General features: G+C 39.7%; 1 protein-coding gene and 1 pseudogene across 2 annotated transcripts in view; one reads left to right on the plus strand and one right to left on the minus strand.

Moving 5' to 3' along the window:
• Window positions 1-12,136, plus strand: part of KDM5A (lysine demethylase 5A) — a 150,986-nt gene that overhangs the window by 61,471 nt on the left and 77,379 nt on the right. The window lies entirely within an intron of this gene.
• On the minus strand, window positions 8,674-9,748 carry LOC143689769 (leucine-rich repeat and guanylate kinase domain-containing protein pseudogene; annotated as a pseudogene).

Consider the following 12,136-nt stretch of genomic DNA (forward strand, 5'->3'; position numbering starts at 1 on the left):
ACCTTTATCTGATATATCATTTCCAAATATTGTCTCCCATTGTGAAGGCTGTCTTTCTACTTTCTTGATGAAGTTCTTTGATGCACAAAAGTGTTTAATTTTGAGGAGTTCCCATTTATTTATTTCCTTCTTCAGTGCTCTTGCTTTAGGTTTAAGGTCCATAAAACCGCCTCCAGTTGTAAGATCCATAAGATATCTCCCAACATTTTCCTCTAACTGTTTTATGGTCTTAGACCTAATGTTTAGATCTTTGATCCATTTTGAGTTAACTTTTGTATAGGGTGTGAGAGATGGGTCTTCTTTCATTCTTTTGCATATGGATATCCAGTTCTCTAGGCACCATTTATTGAAGAGACTGCTCTGTCCCAGGTGAGTTGGCTTGACTGCCTTATCAAAGATCAAATGTCCATAGATGAGAGGGTCTATATCTGAGCACTCTATTCGATTCCATTGGTCGATATATCTATCTCTATGCCAATACCATGCTGTTTTGACCACTGTGGCTTCATAATATGCCTTAAAGTCAGGCAGCGCGAGACCTCCAGCTTCGTTTTTTTTCCTCAAGATGTTTTTAGCAATTCGGGGCACCCTGCCCTTCCAGATAAATTTGCTTATTGGTTTTTCTATTTCTGAAAAATAAGTTGTTGGGATTTTGATTGGTATTGCATTGAATCTGTAAATCAATTTAGGTAGGATTGACATCTTAACTATATTTAGTCTTCCAATCCATGAACACGGTATGCCCTTCCATCTATTTAGGTCTTCTGTGATTTCTTTTAGCAGTTTTTTGTAGTTTTCTTTATATAGGTTTTTTGTCTCTTTAGTTAAATTTATTCCTAGGTATTTTATTCTTTTAGTTGCAATTGTAAATGGGATTCGTTTCTTGATTTCCCCCTCAGCTTGTTCATTACTAGTGTATAGAAATGCTACAGATTTTTGAATGTTGATCTTGTAACCTGCTACTTTGCTGTACTCATTTATTAGCTCTAGTAGTTTTGTTGTGGATTTTTCCGGGTTTTCGACGTATAGTATCATATCGTCTGCAAACAGTGATAGTTTTACTTCTTCCTTTCCAATTTTGATGCCTTGTATTTCTTTTTGTTGTCTAATTGCTCTGGCTAGAACCTCCAACACAATGTTGAATAATAGTGGTGATAGTGGACATCCTTGTCTTGTTCCTGATCTTAGGGGGAAAGTTTTCAATTTTTCCCCATTGAGGATGATATTAGCTGTGGGTTTTTCATATATTCCCTCTATCATTTTAAGGAAGTTCCCTTGTATTCCTATCTTTTGAAGTGTTTTCAACAGGAAAGGATGTTGAATCTTGTCGAATGCCTTCTCTGCATCAATTGAGATGATCATGTGATTTTTCTGCTTTGATTTGTTGATATGGTGTATTACATTAATTGATTTTCTTATGTTGAACCATCCTTGCATACCTGGGATGAATCCTACTTGGTCATGATGTATAATTCTTTTAATGTGTTGTTGGATACGATTTGCTAGAATTTTATTGAGGATTTTTGCATCTGTATTCATTAGAGAGATTGGTCTGTAGTTTTCTTTTTTTGTAATATCTTTGCCTGGTTTTGGTATGAGGGTGATGTTGGCTTCATAGAATGAATTAGGTAGTTTTCCCTCCACTTCGATTTTTTTGAAGAATTTGAAGAGAATTGGTAGTAATTCTTTCTGGAACGTTTGGTAGAATTCACATGTGAAGCCATCTGGTCCTGGACTTTTCTTTTTAGGAAGCTTTTGAATGACTAATTCAATTTCTTTACTTGTGATTGGTTTGTGGAGGTCATCTGTGTCTTCTTGAGTCAAAGTTGGTTATTCATGTCTTTCCAGGAACCCGTCCATTTCCTCTAAATTGTTGTATTTATTAGCGTAAAGTTGTTCATAGTATCCTGTTATTACCTCCTTTATTTCTGTGAGGTCAGTAGTTATGTCTCCTCTTCCATTTCTGATCTTATTTATTTGCATCCTCTCTCTTCTTCTTTTTGTCAATCTTGCTAAGGGCCCATCAATCTTATTGATTTTCTCATAGAACCAACTTCTGGCCTTATTGATTTTCTCTATTGTTTTCATGTTTTCAATTTCATTTATTTGTGCTCTAATCTTTGTTATTTCTTTCCTTTTGCTTGCTTTGGGGTTAGCTTGCTGTTCTTTCTCCAGTTCTTCCAAATGGATAGTTAATTCCTGAATTTTTGCCTTTTCTTCTTTTCTGATATAGGCATTTAGAGCAATAAATTTCCCTCTTAGCACTGCCTTTGCTGCGTCCCATAAGTTTTGATATGTTGTGTTTTCATTTTCATTCGCCTCGAGGTATTTGCTAATTTCTCTTGCAATTTCTTCTTTGACCCAGTCGTTGTTTAGGAGTGTGTTGTTGAGCCTCCACGTATTTGTGAATTTTCTGGCACTCTGCCTATTATTGATTTCCAACATCATTCCTTTATGGTCCGAGAAAGTGTTGTGTAAGATTTCAATCTTTTTAAATTTGTTAAGACTTGCTTTGTGACCCAGCATATGGTCTATCTTTGAGAATGATCCATGAGCACTTGAGAAAAAGGTGTATCCTGCTGTTGTGGGATGTAATGTCCTATAAATGTCTATTAAGTCTAGTTCATTTATAGTAATATTCAGATTCTCTATTTCTTTGTTGATCCTCTGTCTAGATGTTCTGTCCCTTGATGAGAGTGGTGAGTTGAAGTCTCCAACTATTATGGTATATGAGTCTATTTCCCTTTTCAGTGTTTGCAGTATATTCCTCACGTATTTTGGGGCATTCTGATTCGGTGCGTAAATATTTATGATTGTTATGTCTTCTTGTTGAATATTTCCTTTTATTAGTATATAGTGTCCTTCTTTGTCTCTTTTAACTGTTTTACATTTGAAGTCTAATTTGTTGGATATTAGTATAGCCACTCCTGCTCTTTTCTGGTTGTTATTTGCATGAAATATCTTTTCCCAACCTTTCACTTTCAACCTATGTTTATCTTTGGGTCTAAGATGTGTTTCCTGTAGACAGCATATAGAAGGATCCTGTTTTTTAATCCATTCTGCCAATCTATGTCTTTTGATTGGGGAATTCAGTCCATTGACATTTAGTGTTATTACTGTTTGGATAATATTTTCCTCTACCATTTTGCCTTTTGTATTATATATATCATATCTGATTTTCCTTCTTTCTACACTCTTTTCCATATCTCTCTCTTGTGTCTTTTTGTATCTGACTCTAGTGCTCCCTTTAGTATTTCTTGCAGAGCTGGTCTCTTGGTCACAAATTCTCTCAGTGACTTTTTGTCTGAGAATGTTTTAATTTCTCCCTCATTTTTGAAGGATAATTTTGCTGGATATAGGAGTCTTGGTTGGCAGTTTTTCTCTTTTAGTATTTTAAATATATCATCCCACTGTCTTCTAGCTTCCATGGTTTCTGCTGAGAAATCTACACAAAGTCTTATTGGGTTTCCCTTGTATGTAATGGATTGTTTTTCTCTTGCTGCTTTCAAGATCTTCTCTTTCTCTTTGATCTCTGACATTCTTACTAGTAAGTGTCTTGGAGAACGCCTATTTGGGTCTAATCTCTTTGGGGTGCGCTGCACTTCTTGGATCTGTAATTTTAGGTCTTTCATAAGAGTTGGGAAATTTTCAGTGATAATTTCTTCCATTAGTTTTTCTCCTCCTTTTCCATTCTCTTCTCCTTCTGGGACACCCACAACACGTATATTTGTGCGGTTCATATTGTCCTTGAGTTCCCTGATACCCTGTTCAAATTTTTCCATTCTTTTCCCTATAGTTTCTGTTTCTTTTTGGAATTCAGATGTTCCATCCTCCAAATCACTAATTCTATCTTCTGTCTCTTTAAATCTATCATTGTAGCTATCCATTATTTTTTCTATGTTTGCTACTTTATCCTTCACTTCCATAAGTTCTGCGATTTGTTTTTTCAGTTTTTCTATTTCTTCTTTATGTTCAGCCCATGTCCTCTTCATGTCCTCCCTCAATTTATCGATTTCATTTTTGAAGAGGTTTTCCATTTCTGTTCGTATATTCAGCATTAGTTGTCTCAGCTCTTGTGTCTCATTTGAGCTATTGGTTTGTTCCTTTGACTGAGCCATATTCTCAATCTTTTGAGCGTGGACAGTTATCTTCTGCTGCTGGCGTCTGGGCATTTATTCAGATTTCTCTTGGTGTTGGACCCAGCAAGCTTGTAATATTTTTCTGTGAAATCTCTGGGTTCTGTTTTTCTTATCCTGCCCAGTAGGTGGCGCTCGTGGCACACGTTTGTCTGCGGGTCCCACCAGTAAAAGGTGCTGTGGGACCTTAAACTTTGGAAAACTCTCGCCGTCGTGGGGGTTCGCTAGCCGAAGCGGCTTGAGCCGGCCCGGGGTCCGAACGCAGGGAGGGTGTCCGAACGCAGGGAGGGTTGCTGGTCGCCGCAGCCAGGGAAAGAGCCCGTCCGAATTTCCTAGTCGGCCCTGGGCAACAAGCGTGGCTGGAGGGCGCCAGCGGCAGCGGCCCGCCCGAGAGAGTGCACGTTCCCCGGGAGTCACGGGGTCACCGTTCTCCGCGGCCTGGGGGTTTCCGATCCAATTCTCTCAGTTGGTCCGGGGGCTGCTCGTGGTGTGGGCGCCAGTCGCCTTGGTTTCAGGGGACCACCTCTCCAATTCTCCCAGCCGGCCCGGGAAGGGGGAAGGGAGTAAGTCCGACCGCTTGCCACCCCGCCCGGTAAGACCCGCACGCCTCGGCGATCTCACCCGAGCTGCTTCTCTCAGCCAGGCAGCCGTTCCAGGATGGGGTACGCTGTCTTTTTTATCTCTGTTGTGGCTTTGGGCGCTTTCTGTATCGTTTCTACTCCCCTAGTAGGTGTCCTGGAGAAGAAACTAAGATCCGCGCGTCTTACTAAGCCGCCATCTTCCAGGAAGTCCTAAATTTTTTAAGACTTGCTTTGTGACCCAGCATATTGTCTATCTTTGAGAATGATCCATGAGCACTTGAGAAAAAGGTGTATGCTGCTGTTGTGGGATGTAATGTCCTATGAATGTCTGTTAAGTCTAGCTCATTTATTGTAATATTCAGATTCTCTGTTTCTTTATTGATCCTCTGTCTAGATGTTCTGTCCATTGATGAGAGTGGGGAATTGAAGTCTCCAACTATTATGGTATATGTGTCTATTTCCCTTTTCAGTGTTTGCAGTGTACTCCTCATGTATTTTGGGGCATTCTGGTTCGGTGCGTAAGTATTTATGATTGTTATGTCTTCTTGTTTATTTGTTCCTTTTATTAGTATATAGTGTCCTTCTTTGTCTCTTTTAACTGTTTTACATTTGAAGTCTAACTTGTTGGATATTAGTATAGCCACTCCTGCTCTTTTCAGGTTGTTATTTGCATGAAATATCTTTTCCCAACCTTTCACTTTCAACCTATGTTTATCTTTGGGTCTAAGATGTGTTTCCTGTAGACAGCATATAGAAGGATCCTGTTTTTTAATCCATTCTGCCAGTCTATGTCTTTTGATTGGGGAATTCAGTCCATTGACATTTAGTGTTATTACTGTTTGGATAATATTTTCCTCTACCATTTTGCCTTTTGTATTATATATATCATATCTGACTTTCCTTCTTTCTACACTCTTCTCCATACCTCTCTCTGCTGTCTTTTCGTATCTGACTCTAGTGCTCCCTTTAGTATTTCTTGCAGAGCTGGTGTCTTGGTCACAAATTCTCTCAGTGACTTTTTGTCTGAGAATGTTTTAATTTCTTCCTCATTTTTGACGGACAATTTTGCTGGATATAGGAGTCTTGGTTGGCAGTTTTTCTCTTTTAGTAATTTAAATATATCATCCCACTGTCTTCTAGCTTCCATGGTTTCTGTTGAGAAATCTACACATAGTCTTATTGGGTTTCCCTTGTATGTGATTGAATGTTTTTCTCTTGCTGCTTTCAAGATCCTCTCTTTCTCTTTGACCTCTGACATTCTAACTAGTAAGTGTCTTGGAGAACGCCTATTTGGGTCTAATCTCTTTGGGGTGCGCTGCACTTCTTGGATCTGTAATTTTAGGTCTTTCATAAGAGTTGGGAAATTTTCAGTGATAATTTCTTCCATTAGTTTTTCTCCTCCTTTTCCCTTCTCTTCTCCTTCTGGGACACCCACAACACATATATTTGTGCGGTTCATATTGTCCTTGAGTTCCCTGATACCCTGTTCAAATTTTTCCATTCTTTTTCCGATAATTTCTATTTCTTTTTGGAATTCAGATGTTCCATCCTCCAAATCACTAATTCTATCTTCTGTCTCTTTAAATCTATCATTGTAGGTATCCATTGTTTTTTCCATCTTTTCTACTTTATTCTTCACTTCCATAAGTTTTGTGATTTTTTTTTTCAGATTTTCTATTTCTTCTTTTTGTTCAGCCCATGTCTTCTTCATGTCCTCCCTCAATTTATCGATTTCGTTTTTGAAGAGGTTTTCCATTTCTGTTCGTATATTCAGTATTAGTTGTCTCAGCTCCTGTATCTCATTTGAACTATTGGTTTGTTCCTTTGACTGGGCCATATTTTCAATTTTCTGAGCGTGATCCGTTATCTTCTGCTGGCGTCTGGGCATTTAGTCAGATTTCCCTGGGTGTTGGACCCAACAGGTTGGAAGATTTTTCTGTGAAATCTCTGGGTTCTGTTTTTCTTATCCTGCCCAGTAGGTGGCGCTCGTGGCACACGTTTGTCTGTGGGTCCCACCAAAAGGTGCTGTGGGTCCTTTAACTTTGGAAAACTCTCGCCGTGGGGGAGGTTCGCCAGCGGAAGCAGCTTCGAAGAGTACCAGCCGGCCTGGGGGTCCAAACGCGGGGAGGGTCGCCGGCCGCCGCAGCCCAGGAGAGCGCCCGTCCGTATTTCCTAGTTGGCCCGAGCCACAAGTGTGGCGGGAGGGCGCCAGCTGCCACGGCCCAGGAGAATGCACCGTTCCTAGCTGGAATGGGGAGTCACATGTTTGGAAGGGACCCCCCTGGTCACCGTTCTCCGTGGCCTGGGGATTTCCGATCCAATTCTCTCAGTTGGTCCGGGGTGCCACGCGTGGTGGGGGCGCTAGCCACCGCGGCTTGAGGGGACCACCTGTCCAATTCTGCCAGCTGGTCCAGGAAGGAGGAGGGAAGGGACTCCGGCCGTTTGCTGCCCCGCCCGGGGAAGCCCGCGCCCCTTGGCGATCTCACCGGAGCGGGTTCTCCCAGCCAGTCAGCCATTCCAGGATGGGGTATGCTGTCTTTTTGATCTCTGTCGTGGCTCCGGGAGCTGTTCTGTATCGTTTCTACTCCCCTATAGCTATTCTGGAGGAAGAAAGATGAGGATGGCAAGGGTGTCGAGGACGGTGGCGAAGGAGCCGGTTAAGGCGGAAGAGGGCACGGTGGTGGTTGGAGAGCCGCTGGTCTTCCTCCCCGCCCCCCTGGTTGTGGTAGTCCAGGACGTTGTCCCTTGGGTCATCCAGTGGCCTGTGCAGAAGGGTCTTGTCCAGAGGCTGCAGGCGGAATCTCCCAAGGAGGGCAGCCAGGAGGAGTACTGGGCGGAGAGGAGGCGGGAGGCTGGAGCCAGTGGGAGGGGGAGGGGCAGTGCCTGGAGGAGAGGGGCAGGGTGGGGCTCACGCAGCAGCAGGGCCGTGCTGGCCAGTGTGTTGAGCAGCGCCTGGAGGCTGAGGCCGGAGGGGGGCCGGGGCCGGGAGGGGAGGTGGCATGGTGGGGCTCACGCAGCAGCAGGGCGGTGCTGGCCCGCGCAAGGAGCTCCCCACTGTATCTTGACACAGATGTCTATCCATTTGGTCTAGCATCATTTATTTTCATAAAAAGTTCTCTCTTGAGTAGACCTAAATTGTCCCTTTTATTATATACTGAATTTCCTTATATGCTTAGGTCTATTACTGAACTTTCTATTCTATTCTTCCAGTTCATTTCTGTATTTACTTACAAATACTGTGCTGTTTTGTCTTCCAGTTACAGATAATTTTTAAGAATTGGTAGAGGTAGTCTCACCCCAGTGCTTAATTCTTTTTGTTAAAAGGTTCTGTTAGTTATTGGTGCATGTTTTTCTGTTTGAACTTTAGTAACAGCTTGTCTAGCTCTGGAAGCAAAAAGCTTATATTTTAAAATATCAGATTATGTTAAGTTTATAATGTGAGAATAATGGCATACTTTTATGATTCATCCTATCTGGAAGGAGATATCTTTTTATTTGTTCAAGTCTACTTTTGTATACTTCAGGAGTGTTTAAAATTCTTCCCCATATAAATTTTGCAGATTTGTTTTTAACTTAATACCAAAGTTTTAATTTTCTGGGTTATTGTACGTAAAGTTTTCTCCTTTCTCTTTTTTTTGGGTGGTGGCGGGGAGAGGTGGTTGGTGTTCATGGGCCAGAATCAGATGTGGTTCTTCCACATGGCAGGCTTATATTCTACCACTCAACCACCTTGCACCCCTTAATGTTTTTAACTAATTGGTTATTTTTTTGTGTACATAGAGACTACTGTTTTCTTTTTCTTTTTGTTTTTTTAACTTAAGCAACAGGAATTTATTAACTCACAGTTTTGAGGCTAGCAGTCAAAAATTGAGGCATCAGCCAGGGTATCTTTTCTCTCTGAAGACTGTGGCATTCTGAGACTGTCTGCTGTAATCCTTGGTTCCTTGGCTTTTATGTTACATGGCAGTGCACGTGGTAGTGTCTGCTCCTTCCTCCTTCAGGTTCCATTGGCCTTCAGCTTCTGACTCCTTCCTGTCGTTTTCTTTCTGAGACCTTCTCGATAAGGCCTCCAGTAATAAGATTAAACCCCATCCTGATCCAGTTGGCCACACCGCTAGTGTTCTTCTGCCTGATGGTTTGGTGCACAATTTAACAAAGTAGTTTCTGTATGTAGAATCCAGGAAATCAACTGTATTCAAAGTAGTAAGCTTCCTAGGAGGCTCTTCAGATTTCATGAAATGTCTCAACATTTGCAGTTGGTGCCAAACCCTTGGCAGGTTCCTCAGTCAATCCAGGATATTCGCTAATGAGCTGACTCAACTTTTCGTAGGCAACATCCAGATCATCTGCATTGATTACTGCATCAAAATATTGTGGAAATTTCTGGCTAATTTTAATATAAAGGTCTACTCCGGAGACAGCAAATCCAATCTCTGAACACCTGAATAAGCCTTTTTGTCACGAGTAACCTTCATATTTTTTATTCATAGGCACCACCAGGATATATTGAGGTCCAAAATAGGAACATTTCAAAATTTTTCACACCTTCTAGTTCCATACGAATACAGTTTACTAAACCATCTCTTGTGATGATTTCTACATTGGCCCTATTTAATCCATAATTGTTCATAATTGAACGTTAGTATGAATCTCCCCATTTTAGCATTTTATCAAAAATTTCTTGAGAGATAAAATGATAATCAACTTGATACCCCTCTCCAAAGTAAGGTGGTTTTGTGCTATGACAGGCCCCATATCTGAAGTACTAATCTGTCTGCAGAGACGGTGGGCAAGTTCTCATTTACCATAAGCTTGAGGACCAGCTAATATCCACATGGGATAAGGGACATCCTTACTAGGAAGGGTGCTGTCAAGAATCTTCTATGACTGCATCATGATTTTTACAACATGGGTCAGGTGATCCTGGGCGGCCACCATTTTGGATGGGGGATCATATTTATTCACGGTTGCAACCTTTTCCCAAATAAACAAGCAACACCATTCTATTTTCATGAGCTTTGGGTCTTTCATTCACATATACCTTCACTGTCTTCACATTTTCACATTTACCGGTCCCCTTATATTAACAACTGAAATGCAGACTGTGCCTTACAACTTAAAAAACTCTTCAAGTGTATGATCTAGTCAATATCCCTGAATTGGCTTTCTTAGAAGATTGAGGACTTGAAGGAGAGGTAGATTTTCAGTGCATTCTATTTCACCCAACTCGGCAACTTTATTGTCCTGTAGGTCCACGAATTCATGTTTCTCTAAGCCTTGGAAGCTCGTGATCTGATTGTGAGACAGATCCAGGTTTTGTAGTGCTTTGAGGTCTTCCAAACTTGTGATCTTCTCAATCTGGTTATTACTCAGACAGAATATTTTGATTGGTAACATGTTTACACCATGAATTGTTGTGATCTTGTTTTTGGCCAGACTAAGGTGAGTTAGATTGATACATAGCTCTAATCCTTTGATTTCTTCTGTTTCACTACCTGTATGCCATGACTATGTTCAAGGAAAACGTTATTAAAAGATTTTGAAGAAAAAAGAATCAGTGCTAAATTATTAGAAAAATCAGCTTAAATAAAGCAGTCTTGTATGGCAACTATAGGATGAACATTAAATCTTAAAGTATATGTTTTCATACAGAAAATAAATTATATTAGCACCACTTAAAGCTGATTGTTTTCAATTCCTAGGGTCCTTGAGCAAAGATCATTAAATGTGTCGAGTTAAACAATGGGAATTTATTTGCTCATAATTTTGAGGCTAAAAGAATGTCCAAATCAAGGTATCATTAAAGTGATGCTTTCTTCCTGAAAACTGGTGTTCTGGGGCTGGCTGCTTGCAGTCCTTGGCTCTTAGCTTGTTACATGGCAAGACGCATGGTGGCATCTGTCTCATGGTCTCTCATTTCTCTTCTGGGTTCCGTTGATTTCGGCTTCTTGCTTCTGTGGCTTTCTTCCTGATTTTCTTTCTGAAAATCAATCAGTGAAATACTAGACTCAAAAGAACCTGCAAAAATAGTACACAGACTTCTCAAGTACCCTTCCCCTAGCTTCCCCCAAAGATAAAATCTTTTGTAATTCTCGTATATTATTAAAACCAGGAAAATGACACAGTACTATTCATTAGACAACAGACTGAAAGCTATTAATTTTTATTAGTTAGTCTTATATCTTAGTGTCTTATGGAATTCTTTTTTTGCTTGCTAGTTTTGTCATTGATTCTCTTGACTTCTCCATATATACTGTCAGGTCATCTACATATAGATCTAGTTTAACTTCTTTTCTAGTTCTCTATCTTTAATTATTTGTTCTTGGCTAACATCTATTGGGTAATAGTGCTAGCAGTTTTAATAGTAGTGGAGATAGTTGGCTGCCTTGTCTTATTTCTGACCTTATTGGAAGTGCTTCTAGTATTTCCCCATTGAGTGAACTCTGGCTTTAGTACATTTTATTATATTAAGTAAGAATGCCAATTCCTGTTCTCTTTGACACTAGGAATGGGTGTTGAATTTTGTCAAAGGAAGTCATCTGTGGAGATTACCATGGTTTTTTTTCCCTTAAATCTATTAATATGATAAATTGTATTTATCATATATAGAAGATAGTGAAATATCCTTACAGTCCCAGAAAAATCTTACTTGATTTATTTTCTTAATATACCTTTGGGTTTTGTTTGCCGATACTATATTTAGGATTTTTACATTGAAAGTCATGTATGAGATTGAAGAGTTTTTATTTTTTAATTCATATGACTAAATTTTCCTGCCGTGAGTGCTTTAATTATTCCAGAGACTGAGATTTATGTTCTTTTTATTATCATTACTTTTGTTTTTAAATTCTTATTGTGGTAATTATATACTCTATAACTTTTCCCATTTTTAACCACTTTCAAGAATACAACTCAGTGGTGTTAACTGCATTTACAATGTATTCTTTACCATCACATGATCTACTTCCAAAATTTTCCTATTACCCAAAACAGAATAATAGAGTTAATAAATTTTCCATTTAGAAGGGCCTTTTTGATTTTTGATTTTGTGATTTCTAGTTTTAATTTACTGAGATCAGATTTAATTATTTCTACTTTTTTGAACGTTTTCATCTGTCTCAAAAGATTGTTGTAAGGATTAATTGATTAAACATTAAGAATACATTTTTTTTGTAAGGACACAATTTTCATGTAAGATTTCCAGAAGTGAGTAGTTCTGGATTAGTACAGTATCATCTTCACATTGTCATCAAGGACTTGGGCTCTTTTCCATCTTTCTTTCTTTTTTTTCAGTATGTTGGTGGTTCATCCCCAACATGAGGCACTGTGACTGCTGTAGAGTCAAAACTCCATGTGTTTACTGTACAGTCCATAACAGGAAGGAGAAGCTTTGTTTTTTATTAAAAAATGAAAATCTTT

This window comes from Tamandua tetradactyla, chromosome 7 (assembly GCF_023851605.1).
Source record: "Tamandua tetradactyla isolate mTamTet1 chromosome 7, mTamTet1.pri, whole genome shotgun sequence".
Taxonomy (NCBI): Eukaryota; Metazoa; Chordata; class Mammalia; order Pilosa; family Myrmecophagidae; genus Tamandua; species Tamandua tetradactyla.